Source organism: Thunnus thynnus, chromosome 14, assembly GCF_963924715.1.
Source record: "Thunnus thynnus chromosome 14, fThuThy2.1, whole genome shotgun sequence".
In the NCBI taxonomy this organism is placed as follows: Eukaryota; Metazoa; Chordata; class Actinopteri; order Scombriformes; family Scombridae; genus Thunnus; species Thunnus thynnus.
In genome coordinates this window covers 8,053,079-8,070,982 of record NC_089530.1, presented here as the reverse complement: position 1 = coordinate 8,070,982, position 17,904 = coordinate 8,053,079, and positions in this window count along the sequence as shown.

Here is a 17,904-nt window from a genome sequence, read left to right as displayed (position 1 = left end):
ATGTCCAGTGTCAGAGGGGCTGTTTAAATGGCATTAGTTTTGGAGGTCTGTATCAGAGCAAAGACCCGCCATTCTACAGAGACTGCCTCAGATCTGGCTGCTCCTGCCTGAGAATGGGACTGATGTTAGGTAAAGAAACAAAGATGCTGATGCTCAAAGATGTTCCTTGTTATTGAGCCAGCAAATATTGGGTAACACAATGGAACTGCCCAAAGAGATGCTTTTTGAAATGGTGCTTAAAGAACTGAAGTTGTAAAGAATGGAGTGATGTTCCTGTCTTTAGCCATGATAGTAACGTGGCTCCAGGGATGGCAGTGTTGGTCGGTTGGTCCAAAACTATGATCCAGACTGGAATATTTCAACATCTGTTGAATGGATTTCCATGAAATTTTGCACAAACATTAATGTTCCCAGAGGATCAAACCAACAAACTCTGATGATCCACAGACTTTTCATAGCACCACCAGCAGCTCAACATTTTCACCTATCCTATGAAATATCTCAACAACTAAAAACACAAGAAAATGTGTTTGTACAGACATTCATTGTTCCCAGAGGATGAATCCAAATATTCCAAGTGACCCTCTGACTTCCTCTGGGACCATTATCAGGTTAACATTTCTGGTTTTGAGTGAAATGTCTCAATAACTATTGGATAGATTGCCTTTATGATCCCCTCAGGATGAAATGTAATACGTTTGGTGTTTCCTTATCTGTTAATCTAGGACCGTAATCAGGTCCAAATTTTTATTTGTCCAATACTTTAGATAATACTTTAGCCTCAGCTACTTTGTGTCTGGAGCTAATTAGCAAATGTTAGCATGCTAATGCATATAACTAAGATGGTGAACATGATCAACATTATACCTGCAGCTGCTACACATCAACATGTTAGCATTATGATTGTGAACATGTTAGCATAGTGAAGCTAGCATTAATTTAAAGCACAGCTGTGCCTATGTACTACAGCCTCAAGCCTCATTTATACTCCCAAGCAGACGCGTAAGCTGCAGACACCACGGATGCGTAGTTGTTCTGTTTATACTACCTACTGGAGTCCGATAAAAGGACGCGTTCCACACATGTGCAGTAGATCGGCGTCTACAGGAAGACAGCATTGTGACCATGCAGACCAACGCGGGCAAGTCAGCACGGTCACGACAAATTGGAAATACGCAGTTGACTGCACAGAGCTTCACAGAACTGATAGCATGGCAGTAGACTTAAGTCTTGTTTTAACAATTGAAAGAGATTAGGGAGAAAATTGAGGAAATGGAAGGAAGGTTTGATACATTTTATTGGTTATATGCCAAATATATGTGATGGAATATGGAATATATATCATGGAAAAAAAGATTTTGAAAAAATTAAAAGAGTTTAGACATTTAAATCTGAAGAATTGTTTTCTGCTGTCATCTCATGATCTCTTGTTACTGTTATGACATTTCATCCATTACTCACTAACCCGTGTTCCTACCCGCCACCACCAGACAGACTCAAAGACCTGCAGAGGTGTGGCCAAGTGATGAAACCTTCCCTTTAAAGGTGGACGGAAGATGTCAACAAATTGCAAAGCATGTTATGACAAATTAGACAAGGCGATTGTGGCACTATCATGGCTTGATGATTGCACACAAAGCACTTCTTTGAGAGCATTTTTTTTCTTCTTCTCTTGGCCGGGGATTCAGTCACATCCTTTCAGAACAGGTCCTGGGGAGCCACTGACACCCCAACCCACAACACCCTCCACCCCAATCGCTCCCATAGCCCGCCATCCCTATCAAAGGCTTAGCGTGATCTGTGGACAGATGAAAGGGAAAATGTGATTTTGAAGGAAAAAAACTAGGAAAAGAAAAAATGCAAGGAGCCAATGAAGTGTAAGGGAACTGAGAAGAGCTGAGCTCATGTGGCAAAAAAGTGTTGATGGAATTGGGCCATTATGAATCAAACAAAAAGCTGTTTCACCCCATAATTCAGCACATTTCATGGAGTACTAAGCTAAGAGAATAGAAATCCCACAAAGGAAGAGGTTCTGCAATGTTTGCTTAAGTTTTGGACACTTTCTTATGTTTTTTCTTTGCCAAATCTGAATGAAGGGAAAATAAAAAACAATGATAGAAAACGTTTAGGACTTTGCTGCTGGTTTCTAACAAGGAGAGGCACAAAAAAAGGTAGTTTAGGGAATGGTGGGATGGTAGGTGAGGGGGTGATGAGATTGATGGCGAGGATGAAAGATGTGTTGTTGAAGGAGACAGCATCCGAGGTGTCAAAGCAAACAGGACTAAGCAGAGGGGCCACAGGTGTGCAGTCTGCTCGCCTGACTAGAAACAGGCTGCAGCACAGACAGCCTTAAGCGCCCAGCATGCATACCATACAGCCGTGTGCCCTGCAGGACTCCTGGCCTCCTCCATCCACCTGGATCAGCTAGGTGAGTGAAGAAAAAAAAAACTCGACAAACCTTTGTTGTGAGGTTCAACACTTGTTCAAATGACACATTACACCACAGAGAAAAAATGCGAGGGGCCTTTTTCCATTAACATCAAAATGTTTGCGCCTCATAAATATAATGAAGGGATTAAAGATAAATGGTCTGCTGTTTTGTATTATTTAGTCCCTAACTTGTTTTGCTCTTCCAAATGCTAAGTTGCAATAACTTGTAGTGTCCAGATATTTTCTTAATCACTTGTATCAGCAAAGAAACTGGACTCTTAAATCTGATTTACTCAAAGACATAATGACATCCTATGTATGTGTTGTTGCAGAGATAGTCCACATAATCTTTTCCTCTGGAGAAGACAACAATGTCAATATTTTATCCCTGACTCACGTCTCTTGTTCCTAAACCTACAGTCTGACTCCTGCCTGAAGCTTTCGGAGTCTGATTTTGCCCTCCAGTCCTCTACGATGATTTCTCTTCCTCTCTCTCACACTCCGTCTTTTTCTCACAGCCACACCGCATCCCCCCACCATCACCTCCCCCTCTGAGGATAAGCTGTGGTTGGGCCCTGACATCCCAAGTAATTTACTAAGTCAACACAGAGTGAAGAGGGCCCGTGTGCTGCAGAGAAAGCCCCTCTATGCAACAGCCGTGGTCCCTGAGGAGACATGGCACACCACAGCACAAGGCTGCCATGCTGGGAATCATTTAAAAAAGACTAAAAGTATTAATCTAAAATATGTGTGTAAATACATAATAAATATATAGTAATTTATGTGTTTAAAATATTTACTAATCCACACAAATGTCCCGTTCACCAAACAGTTATTGACCTTTTTCTGTTGGAGAAAGTTTAGCTTTACTAACCTGATGCAATATATTATTTCCATTCTACAGATGGTGCAGCCTGTTTAGGTTGCTATGTGTTTTCATCCATCTTTAGCTGCTGGGCTCTTTATCTTCATCAGACCAATTCTTTACTTTATTCAGCACCTGCTCTGAATGGACTGTGATATACTTGCCACATTTTATCTCTTTAAATTCCACCAATACCCACGCTACAAAATTTTGAGGATTTTTGAGCATTTTTAGGGGGGATTTTTAATGTAGTTTTATGCTGTCATCTACATTATGTGGTGTAATTATACTGAGTACAGCCTCACTTAATATTTGGGTCATCTGCTCTTTTGACAAGAGCCTTTACACATTAAAATCTGGTCTCTGTGGTCTAATTTGATGTACAGAATTTTAGCCCTGATTGCGATTATCTTAAAATTACTGTCTGTAAACTGTAATCCTCAGCGATACCCAGGTATATAAGATGTTTCTACTAACTGAAGGTCATGATGCAAGGTCAGGTGTTAATTCTCCATGATCGATCATCTTGATCTATTCAGAGGTTATTTAAACATACATACATCTTACACAGTATTCCTTCAAAGTCCTTAATGGCAAATACAAGTATACAAGTATATATATATATATAATACAAGTAGTAACCTCACATGTATAATACAAGTAGTAACCTTACAAGAAATATAAGGTATTCAATGATCCAATACACAGTAGGGGTCTAACATGTTAAACTCTCACCAGCATGGACTGCACTTACGTAGCGTTTACCTTACCTACCTCTACCTTAATGGACAAAGTGCTTTACAATTTTTGCCTCTCATTCACCCATTCACACACACTCACGCACCGATGGTAAGGGAGCTGTCATGCAAGATGCTGGCCTGACCATGAGGAGCAACTTGGGCCCTTCGGCACATGGACAGGAAGAATCAGGGATTGAACCACCAACCCTGTGGTTAGTGTAAAAATGTAAAAAAGACTGCAATGGCCATTCTCTTGACAAGAGAGGGGGGTATGACATGTAGCACAGGTCCCCTGGCCAGGAGTTGAACCATGGATGTTGCAGTTATGTAGTATGTGCCTTAACCATTAGGCCACTATGGTGCCTGAGAGTAATATTTATTTTGGCGAAATAATAATATAATAATAATATAAAATAAATGACATCAAAATAAATGACAATATATCACAATTAACTTTTCACATATATGTTGTTTCATGTTGAAGATAAAGTTAAAGTTAAATTAAGAACTGAACAATGAAAAATTGACAACAGTATTGTAGTTGTTTACAGTCATATCAACATGAAGTAACTATGCATAAACTCATTAAAATACAGTCAACTCCAACTTCAACATGAACGCCATTCATGCGTGTGCACACATACACACACACATGCTTGTTCAGGTGCAGCACTCCACTCTCACTGCAGGCTGCTCCTTGTAAAGGGGCCTTGGTAATCACTGTGTTTGCTTTCCCATTAGGCCGCTCTTCAGATGTGAGGGCTACCTGGGCCCGTTCACTCCCCGAGGAGAGCTTTCACTCCTCTCCAAAATGCATTATGAAGAATTAGTCACATAAACACCTGCACATTGAGAGTCAGATTCAAAAACACACCAAACATTATCTCCAGGAAAAGTTTATCATCCACCCAAATATGCAGAGTGAATCAAATTCGCCGTAGAGAAAATCTCTGAATGACTTTTACTGCCTCCTCTTTCAGTGGCTACTGTTAATGTACCCTTGAGCAAGGCATTGAAAACCAAAGCACCCCTGTACAGCTGCCCAGCATCCAACAGTAGTGTTTGTGCTGGGGCAGCTCCCAGGTGTGAATGTGTGTAATTATACAAAATGTGAAGCAAGGTGCTGCTGTAAAAGAGCGTGCACACTCAGCAATGCTTTTCCTTAGATAAATACAAGTTTAAAAGAGAGTTGCTTGTCTGAGACTAAATAGCTTTGGGTTGATTTTGTCCCAGTTTGTCTTCAATTTCAGCAGAGCACAAAGAGACTTGTTCTGAATCAATGGCAAAAGTCATGCAGGTGTTTACTTTTGATTATTTTTCAAGATAATCCACTTGAGTTTGTCTACAGCGTCACTGGGGTGAACACAGACACAGCCACAGCCACAGTTGTGCGTTGTGCTCTGTGGGCCATCACTGCAGATGTTCACAAGAGCTGGATTAGGGAGATAGAGGCATCTAGGGAGGTGATGGAGCTTTCAACAATGAAGGCCCTGAGAATTTACTGCCTGGCTCACCGTAGACAGAAGAATGGGCTGCTTCACAGCAGAGAGCGAGTTTTATGCAGTGACGGACGATGAGTCAAGTAGAACCCCGTCCTGAACCCAGCGCGGAATGTTTCATTTACAGTCGCCCACATGGACACCCCGGCCTGTGCCTCGTCTGCCAAGACACAAGAAGGATGGGGATTTCAAACAATGTAGATAATTCAGAGCTCAAACTTCCCCCACCGCAAAAAAAGTCTACAAGCACTCAGATAGACAGAAAGGCACTACCCACTCTCTCTCACTTTGTCTTCCCTTCCCACACTCAGTACTTCTCTGTTATCTCACTGGCTCTGTCTCTATCCTCTGCCAGTGATTTGTCATCTTTAAATGATTCCACCTAAAGAATTTCAGCCCAAAATATGCTGCATGACACGAGTGCTACAGAAATTATTAAAGCCAACATTTGCAGTGTAAGCAAACAGGATTTTCACCCACAAACCCTCCCTTGTGCGTGTATTTTGTTCAGATCCTGCACCGTTTCTCAAGGCTTTGAGACAATATTTTGACTGCAGTAATTACGGTATATGAAATGTAATCATTATAGTTGTCAATAAAATCAAGTGTAACGCTCACAGTCAGCTCCTGAAGATGGAGTTGCGATGTTGCCATTTTGCAATTGAAACCAGCAGAGCGAAGGCTTATCTTTATGAAAACATCTTAATGTAGGTTATGTTGCAACTCTGATGAATGTCTGGCAAACAGCAGTTGAAATCAAAACCATGAAAGAAGCATCAATCCCAGGTATGTTTTTCCCTGCTTGAGTTCAAACTCTCAACTTAATCCATCCGTTTCAAGCTTTAAACACTGCGTCTAAACCCGCTATATCAAGATGTGTGCTTGATTTGCACTCATGAAAATATCGACATTCAAGGAATATGGGGCTACATTATGGCTTTTTTTGCCATGATGTTAGCTGAGTAAAACTGTGTAGTGTTTAGTGTTGGTCAGTGCCGGGACGGTTCCTCACTGGGCTAGGTCATGTACAAGCCATGGTCATCAATCACAAACAGCGGGGACTGCGTAGCGACGAGCTGGCGAAAGGAGTTGACGGCTTGACACGACTTGGCCTTCGTTGCTTCCTCGAATTCCAAGCCATAGCTGACTGAAAGGATTACTTGCATAATCTAATATTTGGTGGCACAAGAAAGCATTCATGCTTCATTTTGCTAAGTTTTTATTGGCTTTTTACATGTGATTTAGTTATGTGTGGCTCTCCCCGCTGCTTCCAATCCTGATATTTGTCTTTGCATATCATTAATACTTTTTCATTAGAATTTAAATTTGTCAGGAGCATCAACATTTAACTCTTCATTTAACCAACCAACCAAGAGTCTATTCATTCTCCAGGCAACACAAGCCCCTATTCCTTCATGCATCGCCCCTATTGCATGCACTCGATTGATATCACGTCCACGCACATAAACTCATTTCTTAAAAATGCCATAACGTTTGTGTTTATAGATAAGTCAGTGTAACTGAATGATGTAACCATGCAGTGCCACAGGGCACAGAGTGTGCGTCAGGTTGGTGACTTGGAGCAGGAACAGTGACACATAATCAACAAGCCTTCTCTTAGCTACTTAGCAAACCTTAAACACAAACACATAACTAGAGTTTAAACTGTGGTGCAAATCACTTGTGCTTTCTGAAACTGAAGGTGCTTCAGGATGGACATGTGTTAGTTATTTAGGGCTGAAACAATACAACTTGTCATAAAAAGCAGGAAATGTCTCACCTCACTGTATTTTGTGCTCACTTTAACTGAAAAGAAAACAGGGTAAGTAACTTTTGATGAGTTGTAACAGATGTGGACTTTCTTGACACTGACAATCAATAGATGTTAATGACGTGATCGTTGCCCATATCACCAACACATTCTTGCATCTTCCTGCAGAGATGAAGAGTCATAATAAACACATGGCACCCTGACACTTTTCTCTTTGTCTCATCCAGGTGACGACATTATCTGTGACTCATCCTGCAGACCAGAACTGTGAGAGAAATCTGTTCATTCTTCCATTCTTCACCTCTGCCATCTTCTCCTTGTGAAGAATGGGTGGGGGGGAGGGGGAGTTGTTGACCCACAGCAATGAGTTTACATAGCTCAGATACCCAGAGAGATACCCAGGCCTGTCACCGTGCACATCCACATCACACAAAGTACTGATAGGAACTAATCAGTTTATGGAGGTTTTAACTGTCAGGAGGATCTGACGTGACCTGGACCTCACAGGATCTCCAGCATATTGCCTGGATGGGGGACAGATTCTATCACAACAAAACCCGCTTTCTTACTCTGCTATGTGGAGGCAATAACATTTTATGCAACAGTTTCACCTGCATTTCCATTTACAATTATACATTGCTCTTGTAACAAAAATGTTGATAATGCAAAAAAAAAAAAAAAACTGCTGGAAGATACAAACATTTTTGCAGCCAGTAAATATGAGGGAATTATGTTGAAGATGTAATGTATTTAATCAAGTCACAGAAGTAACTAAATAACTGGTAATGTGATGTGATAGGTATGTGAATAACACAAGCATATCTCAGAGCCATTGTCCCAAGCTTACGCAGATTCTCACTCAACCCTGTGTTGAATTTAGCTAGCTCTCAAACACAAATGCAAGAGAAAACATTTTTCCCTAAAACTTGTCTTGACAATGTTGCAAGATCAGGGCCTAACATAAAAGTGACAGATAAACAAAGATGCACAAATTCCAACACGGATCTTGACACATGGATTTTAACAGCTTAAGATAGATCTCAACTTTATTGAGTGTGAAATAAGCAAAACAATCTTCTGTTTAAATTCGAAACTTGTGTTGCTCAAACAGCTGGTCACCAGACCGATCCCTGCACTTTCTAACACAGAGGAAAAATAAGGGTAAAGCTTTCCAATGAGATGCGCCAAAAGATTTGCACTTCTGTGATGCAATAAGCTTCTGGGAGTTCATCCCTAGAATTTTACAACTTTAGTTGATTGTGTGATTGGTTATTCTACATCCTGGAATCAATCATGCTGTTCATTATAACAATATTCACAAACATATAGGGGTGTGCCATAATGGTGGAAATAAATGATGAATGAAATAATTTAGCATTTTCTCAAAGTTCTCCAGCAGTTGGATTATATGACTTGTTTTGTAACATCCTCTACATGGTGAAGACATTGTTTACATACATTCAGATGGCTGCCTGCTATTCTTGTTTTTTAATAGACAGATTTCTGGGGTGTGAGTGTGTGTGTTTTTCTTTAATTTTATTTAAGTGACTTTTAAAGGGAAAACAAATGATGAAAAAGTTTCTTACTATAAGGCTACAGCCACAGGCAGTTTTTTTATTAGCTTTATTTTAATTGCAGTGGATTTAAAAACACATAGTTGACTGGAAGACAATCCAGTTCTTCTGACTAAGAAAAGATAATAAATGCAGCCCAAGTCAAAATGTGCATTGTGGTCACATTGCAGAAGTAAAGATGAGCTGAAAACTAGCTTGACCAGGACCAGGTTAGTCTGGAAGGATATGTTTCCATGGTAACTTGGGCCAGACTTATTTAAAACAGAATTTCCTGAAAATAACCCTGAATTACTTAAGTACACCTGGTTTAACCTGGTTGTTCACTTGCAAGACGAATACAGAAAAACTGTTTTACAGATTTGATCATTTAATAAATTTATTCACTCATAACCATATGACTTTTGGCTGACTAACAGTTTCTTAAATCAAAAGCAGTTATAGTCTGTAAACATATTTATGTGTGAAATGTGAGTGATGCTTCACAAATTAACAGAGTCAACACGTGGCTGTTGTGGGACGCTGTAAGCGACAGTATACAGGGGGTTCCACGCGGCGCAGAGAGGTGACAGAGTTTCTGTGGTTGGCTCACCACACAGACCTGCTCTGTCCCGACCTGCAGAGCGTCAGGCTCCCTGCGTCAGACCTGGCCTTGGAGAGAAGGGCTATATTATGGGGCCTTGGCCCCTGCCTCTCCCCCTGTAGTTCACAACCTTTTCACCACAAGAAAATGTCAGGGATCAAGTTTTTTATTTCACCCAAAAAATTTCCCTTTCTAATCACGCGTCTCAGCTCTTGGCTCAAGCAGCTGGGAAACTCAGCACCCAGTCGTGTCCAGAAACACGTCTGTGCTATCAGCCACTCCATCAAAATCTATTTGCCATCCAAACACAGCGATAAATGAATGCAGTGCTTGGACACTGATTTAAATAGTCCTCTGGCTGTAACTTTTCAAATACCTGCGCTGCTATGCGATACCCGCAGGATTTACATAAGTGCTTTGTAGATCATGTCAGGAGAAATGTATGACCAATAAAGGCAGTAGACCTCTTACAACCCCTGCACATGACATCAACCAGCATCTCTCGTGTCTTCTTGTCACACTGGAAAGGTCTTGATTCCCCCCCCCAACTTCCATAAAAATAATGCAAGCTAAACCTTCAGAACAGACAGAACAAGCAAAGATAGAGGATTTAAGACATCCAGCAGATAAAAGTTTCCCACAGCCTCCACCAGCCACTCTCTGACATTTTATAAATGGCTCCATGTGCTCCGCAGCTTGACCTTTGCCTCCCTCTATATAAGGTGTCAAGCCCTGGTCAAAGGAGGATATCATTCAGTATAAAACAGGACCTTAACAATCTTCTAGTACAGTTTAGAGCTCTCATTCTTCAAATATGTGAGGAGTGATGCAGAGGAATTTGCAAACATTTGCTGCACATTATCTTGTTACAAACACTCCTAATCCTCACTCTTTCCCTGATAGGAGGGGAAGATAATTGCTCCTCCTCAGGGAGAGATTCATAATAATTGTTTCTCTTATTGCGCTGAGGCCTGTTTGCCAGATCCATCGTACCTTAAATGACAGATAAACTTGGTGATTTGATGTTTGTGAGTTGGCCTTTGAGATGAAAATACAATAAAATGGAAATCTTGGGAAGGAAAATTCCTTTGTGGGTCCCAGTAAATGTCTGCACACAATTTTAATGACACACAAGTTCCAAAGGTTGTGGGATAACACCTCAAAAACAAAAGGTGCATTTTTCAGCAGACTTTTGCTCTATGATGGTTCTGGGAAAACCGGCCCCGAGTCTTTGTTTGTGCAAAATCAAACTTTAATCTGGTGCTTTTGATAGATGTTGCCTTTCATTTCAAATGTTTATGGAAATACCCAACAACAGTCTTGTGTGGTCCCGTCTAATGAAACACACTCACGTACGTTTCTCGTAGCCATCAGATCACTGGCCAGCACACAGTGTTCACCGAGCAGTGCGGTTACTGAAGGGGTGAGCACATGGCGGGCATGGGGCAGGACAAATGGATTTTCCTCCTCTTCAGGGATCGTCACATTTGTAAAAGTGGGTGCTAGGAGGCTCCCAGTCCCAGCTGTGTTGGTGCTGTCAGCCTCATCCACCTCCGGTCCATCTCCTCCAGGCCACATGAGCTCCCATGGAGGGCTCCAGGAGGATTAGCACACCAGAGGAGGGGGTGAAGGGTTCAGGAGCAAGTGTTCAGGGGTCAGCCTGGGGTTTTACATTTGATCTCCTTTCTAGTACAAATTAATGTGCTCTGATGTATTATTTTGATTGAACCAGCTTACAGTGACATGAGCCTCAGTTCGTCAACCTATCAAGTGTAATTTACTCACATCCAGGCTCTCACTGGGGTTTCTGCTTGTCTGAGGGGCACGAGATCACCTGAGTCTGGTGTTTTCCTGTTGAGTGCAATAGAGGAGAGAGCTGCAGGTTGTTTTGGTTGACCGGTGGAGGGGAGGGGGTCACAAACCACACAGCGCATTGAGTTGTCATCCATGTTCAGCAGCAAAGCTCTTATGTCTTGGAAGCAGACAGCTGAAGCGAGACCTCACCTTGTTCTTTATCTGTACAAGAGAAAGAGGAGCAGAGCAGTGGTGCGTTTCCACGTTTGATGAATGTCATTTATGTGTGGACTGACAGATTCTAACGCCACCCTGAGGGCACAGGCAACTCTGTCACACTCCCCACAGGTGGAAAAACTTCAGGCCTCTTAAAATCACACACCTGCATGGAGGCAGAGGCCACAGCATTTCAGAACTCAACATATCGCCTGTGGTTATATTCCTATGAACCCAAACCTCAAGGCTAAATATCTCAGCACAAACTCATCACATGAAGATTAAATGCCAGAATCAGATGCTCATCAGACATGAGGGAAGTTTAGACAAGGCAACTTTGGTTCTCTTGAGTCTGAGTTAGTGTTGCAAATGCATTGTGATAGCTTAGTGGATGTCTAGAGCCACGTCTGCTGGTGTTCCTGTGTACAAGAAGAAACTTGCTCCGTCAAAATAGCTGCCCTCCTAGAGGAGGAAAGGAGATTTAGTTGTTGTTTTTTTTTCATTCAAAATCCTGTTGTAGCCAAACCAAGCTTTTATGTCTCTGCCACCATCTTGATAAACATACAGTGCACACAGGACAAAGGACACAACAGTTGACATTGTATTGCAAGTTTCTATGACAGTAGAGCTTCCCTGTCCTGGATGGCATTCACAGAGGCTGGCTGACTTCCTCTTTGCCCTCGCATCACGTGTGCGCAAGCATAAGTTTGGATAAGGGACTGTTTATTTTATGGTATAGTACACATGGTTTTGGTTTTCATTCATATATACAGTATGTAAGTTACATGCAAAAACACAATACTCAACACAGTAAACACAAATATCCCAAACAAACACAAATTTAATAGAGTATGTGATATGGATATGCAGAGGCAAAAATAATATACAATTCAAAATAAACTACAAATAATTTGCAGAAAGGACGTGGTATCATTTTCTAAGTCATAAATTTCATGTCAATAGACAAAAAGGTTTTTTTAAAGCACTGAGATGATGAAAGTTGAGGAAGGTGTGATAAGCAAGACAGCTGTGCACTGCCGTATTTGAGCTAAATGCTAACATGCTGATGTTAAGCAGGTAGCCTGTAACGTTTACCATGTTCACCATCATTTTTTTTGTGTTAGCATGCTGACATTTCCTCATTTGCAATAAACACAAAGTACAGCTGAGGATGATGGGAATGTCATTACTTTTGCAAAGTGTTGGAATCATTAAAATTTTGATCTGATGATAGCAGTTAAGGGATCACCAAAAATTTATTGCAATTCATCCCGTGGGGAACATGACTTTGTTAGCAATTTTATGGCAATCCATCTAATAGTTTCAGAAATTTCACTCAAACCCAAAAATGTAAACCTCATGGTGGCACTAGAGGTGTAAGCCAGGCAACCACCAAAGTCATTAGAATACATTTGGGATCCATGAGTCTTACAATTTCATGGCAAGCCATCTATAGTTTTTAAGATATTTCACTTGTGGCAGACCAGCCTACCAACTGACAATGCCATCTCTAGAGCCACACCACTAGCATGGCTAAAAACAGAAACTATTCTTTCTTCAGAACTACAGCACTTTATGCACTATTTCACAAAACATCTCTTTGGGCCATTCAATTGAACCACAACTGTGTTACCAAAAAATTGCTGACCCTAACGCTATTGCACAAGGAACATTTTTGGCCAGAAGAAGAAATGTTGAGTTCTTATGTCCCATTTTGTTGCACATGCTGAGACTTTTTCCCAACTCTATTGTCCAAAAGTAAAGTACCATTTTTAGATCTGTCATAATAAACTCTATATAATGTGATTGTCTAGTCTGTTCTGGTATTTGGGAGGAAACAAAGCAGAAGTGACAACAAGCAAACCATAAGAGCCTGTGATATGGTGTGGTCTGTATTAAACTATTTTATCATTTAAATCTGATTAGCATTGGAATAATATTCCACCTTCAGATGTGGAATTTAGTTATGCTTCTACTCTGCAGAGACTGCATAGCAGCATGTCTCCATTACTCTGCAGACAGGGTCAGTTAAGTACGATGTCCAAGTCTTACACGTCTGTCTCCCTGCCTATGAAAAGATATGAGCCTTTTGAGACCCACCATGATAAGTCTCCCTTGTATGGACTTTGACATTTTTATATCCTTGACTGAAATGTAGCCTTCCCTTGGTAAAAGATGTCTTTCAGACTTGTGTCTAGTTAATTCTGTTTTTCTCCTTCTGAAGCCCAAACACACATGTATACTGTACACACATAAGTTATCTCAAACGTCTGTAAAATACTTGTAGCTGAAGCAGGTGTAAATATATAAAAATGAAAACTTCACATCACATTCATGGCGACTGTGCGTGGCACACAGTGCCCCTTGACAAACCCCCTCGGGATTCACAGAAAATAAGACATTTTCCAAACGGCTCCCCCGGCTTGTCACACAAGAGGTATAGACCATCCACTGCTTTAAATTCTCCATGGGAACTTGGCTGTAAGCAACACACTGCATTCATAGGTAAAGCAACACTAAATCAGTTAATTTAGACTGATGTCTTTATGATTTGCAGGAGTAAAGCATGGCAGCAAGTCTCGCTCACTTGCTGAATAAACAGAAATTTGCTCAGCTCAAATAAAATTTGATGAGGAGATAATTTTGCGAGCATACAGCATAAAGGTCTCTCTTATGTGCAGAGGTGCTGCACTCTGAGGGCAAATCAACTGAAGGTCTGAAGACGTAGTTCAGTACATGGTGGACAAGATGATAAAGGGAGATATGACTGATCAGGTCCACCATTAGGGACAGGCCTAAGCATGCCCACAAAACAGTGTGCTATCAAAAATGCAGGTAAAATTCTTCTTTATGCCTTACCAAAATGATCCAATAGGTCTTTTTGACTGAGAACTCCCTCTTAGTACATTATAAGTGTTAAACAACCTGGCTGGCATACCCAAAGGAACCCATTTTATGACTGGTTTAATCAATACCCCACTGCACTATTTAATCAAATGTCCTTGCTGGATCAAGTAAAGTAAAGAAAACTCGAACAACATTCGACAGTTCATTCAACATTTTTTGGCATGAACAACTCTCAATCAAAGCTAAAACCCACAGAAACAAGCCCCTAATCTTGGATTTCATCAGGAGATAAATCCTGGAGCTGCTCCACTGACAATGAATTGGAAACTGACATGGTGGATTGTGCTGTGACTGCCTGAGCTTCTGCATTCAAGTAAGTTTGACGGTAACTGTAGTGCTACCAGTTATGAAGCAGAACATATCTCAAATACCTTGTAAAAACCTAGTAACTGTCACTTCATACTCAAAGCCGACATCATTCAGTGTCAAAGGAGTAGCAACGGGATATGTTTCTTGGACACAGCTTTGACTACGGCTTTTATTGGAAATGACCAAGAATTTCAAAATAAAAAATAAGAGCTTTAAAACTAAGGAGTGCTCGAGTGGCCTGCTGGAATACCGGACATGTCTCATGGGTGAGATAAAGTTGGAGCTTTTAGATTAGAAATCATTTTAGGCATTAAAAATAAGTCTAAGGTTTCAACCTACTCAAAACCATGGAGACAAAGTCACTGGAAGCTTTTCTTAAAAAGGGTTCATAAAAAGCTGCAGATAAAGAACAAAATGCCTTTTTTATTGCCAGTAAAACTCACATTGGAAATAAAATCTAACTCCATAATCTCCCACAGTAACTCATAAGAGGAAGTAGACATCTGGTGAGTGGCTGCATGTTCAAGGATAGGTGCACAACTTTTCAAGTCTGTCTTAAAACAGTCAGGTGTCCATATGAACACTGAAAGAGGGTTTCTTTGCTGTAATCATTCCTCCTGTTCATACTGGCTATTAAAAGATCCCCTTCAAATGTGCTTTCAATGTAAGTCAAAGGGGCCAAAATCCACAGTGTGTCCACACATTCATTTTGTGCAAAAATGCATTTAAAAGTTCATCTGAAGCTATATGAGGCCTCAGCAGTCTGAATTAGTCATATCAAGTTGATATCTGCCATATTTACAGTTTTTTTAGCATAAATTTCCCTCTTTGGGTTTCCTCAGACAGCGTTTCCCTGTTGAGCTGCAGTGGAAGTCTAGTAACAGAAAGAGGGACTCCTAAAAAGACTAATCTGGACTGCTAAAGCTTCATGTTAGCTTCAGATAAACTTTTAAATAACTTTTTGCACAGAAGGAGGACTGTGGATTTTGGTCCCCATCCCTTATATTGGTGCATTATGAAGGGATCTTCTAATGGCCAGTATGAACAGGAGAAACTGTGGCAAGAAAAACCTATTTCAGTGTTTATTTGGGCATCTGACTTTTGTTTTAAGACAGACTTGAAAAACTGTGAACCTGTCCTTCAACATCAAAAAAGTGGGATTCTGCGTGAGAGGGACTCTGAGGTTCATTCATTCATTCAAACAACCAGCACTGTCATGGTCAGACGTGGCAGACCAAGGGAGGCTCTGTTGTCAGATATAGGAAGCCACTTTGATCTCCGAAATTCCTTATTTTTGCCTTTGTTGATGACAGAATACCTGCGAAAGGGATTTTCAATCAGAGAACCTGCATGGGAATCCCCTGACACACACACACAATTATGTGAAACAAACCCCCGGAAATAGTTTGAAATCAACAACACCCATCATAGGAATTTTGCCTCTTTTTAAGCATCAGAGTGTCTTTATCAGATTTTCCTCCTTTGAAGTAGTAAATTCACAATGCCTACATGTGAAACAGGTTGTTTTTTTTCCATGTACACAGAGCTGACAACAGATTCACTCCTCAGCTCTTCCTCTCGCACATACACACAGACACGCTCTCAGTCCCACATATGACAACACCCCATATTTACTTCTCTGACTTCCATCCCGCACATCCTGTTTGTGGCAGCATCTTCCATTGTTTCCATCTGCATCTACCTAAGCAGGTACAAAGCTTTTATCAAGCTGTTACCACAGCAGCTGTTCTTCAACAAGTATACTGGATACAGTAAAAGGGATCCCTACCCATGTGCTTTTGTTTCGTTATCAACATTTGGCTGCTTTATCATTTCTTAAGTGGATGGAAAAAAAGGGAGGGAGGATGGAAAATCTGCTGATAAATGCAGAACACAAAGAAGAAGCCACACAAAGAAAAACTCCACAGAGACAAAGCTTTCTGGATTTAGCCTGGCAAAGTGGTGGGTAAAAAGGTTTTTTTTGGAGAAGCCAGGGTGGAGGAGTTTAAGAGATCTTCTCTTGATTAACAAAAACAGGGCACCTTTTGGGCCAGCACCCCAGCTGATGTCACCCTTTAGGAAGTGCTTTGAAGGGGATGGGGGCAGAGGGACATCCAGGCATTACAATGCGGTGTTGTATGCCAGCAGCATCACTAGGACATGACGCTATCCCTGTGAGGAGTGGGCTTCACAATGCACTCTATATTTGCTATAATGTGAGCATCTTGATGAGGGGCCTACCAAAGTGCACTATCAAAGTGACAGGGATGTGTGTTTGGGTAAACAAGTGACTGAGCTCCATATCTCAAAAAAATTATCAGCTAAATGAACCAACTTCATTTTGCACCATTTTGCATTCAATTGCATAATAGCAAGTATAATAAATATAAAATATTCTGTATCCACAGGCAATTTATCAGAAAATAAAACTTATCCTGCAAGAGTGAGAAGTTGTGTGAGACTGCCCTCTAGTGTTTCAAATTCATTATACAAATGCACGTTGACTGTGAATTCACATTCAAAAAGCCATTCAAACGGCATGTAAACCACATATTAATGATCAGACAGATCTGTTTATTAAACTTGAATTTAAGATACTTTAATCACCTTGACTGTGTGCTGTGTGTCCTGTGTTTGTGTGTTTGTGTGCGTGTGTGTGTGTGTGTGTGTGTGAGTGTGTGTGTGAGTGTGTGTGTGTGTGTTTGTGCGTGTGTGATGCTCACACAGGTGTACACCGCCCCTGGTATTTTGGTATTTCCTTTGAACTCTGGCTTCAAGATAGCTGGAGATATCAGCATCAAAGAATCTCCCCACCTGTGATACAGTGCTAACAGCCACAGTGTAAGTGAATAGTTTGTAGCTTGCCTCATGTTGCCTATGCCTGTGATGAGGGCTCAATCCTTCTCTTATTTATGTGTTATCAGATTATTGAAAATGAGAACAAGTGTTTCATTTGACTGAGACTGATGAGCAATAGCTCAGGAGGAAAGAAAACAAGAGGGATACTTGATATTTGCTGTATGAGTCATATTGTTGAGGCTACTGACACTTCAAAACCAAAAACAGCAACAGAGGGTCAAATAATAAGGGTTATGTAGTTTTAAAGGGTGACCAGAAGTAGAACACACTAGATTCACTGATCCAACTCTGATTCACTGATTCACTAATTCACTGATTCACTGACGATTATTATTTACTACAGTATTTAGGCTTATTTTT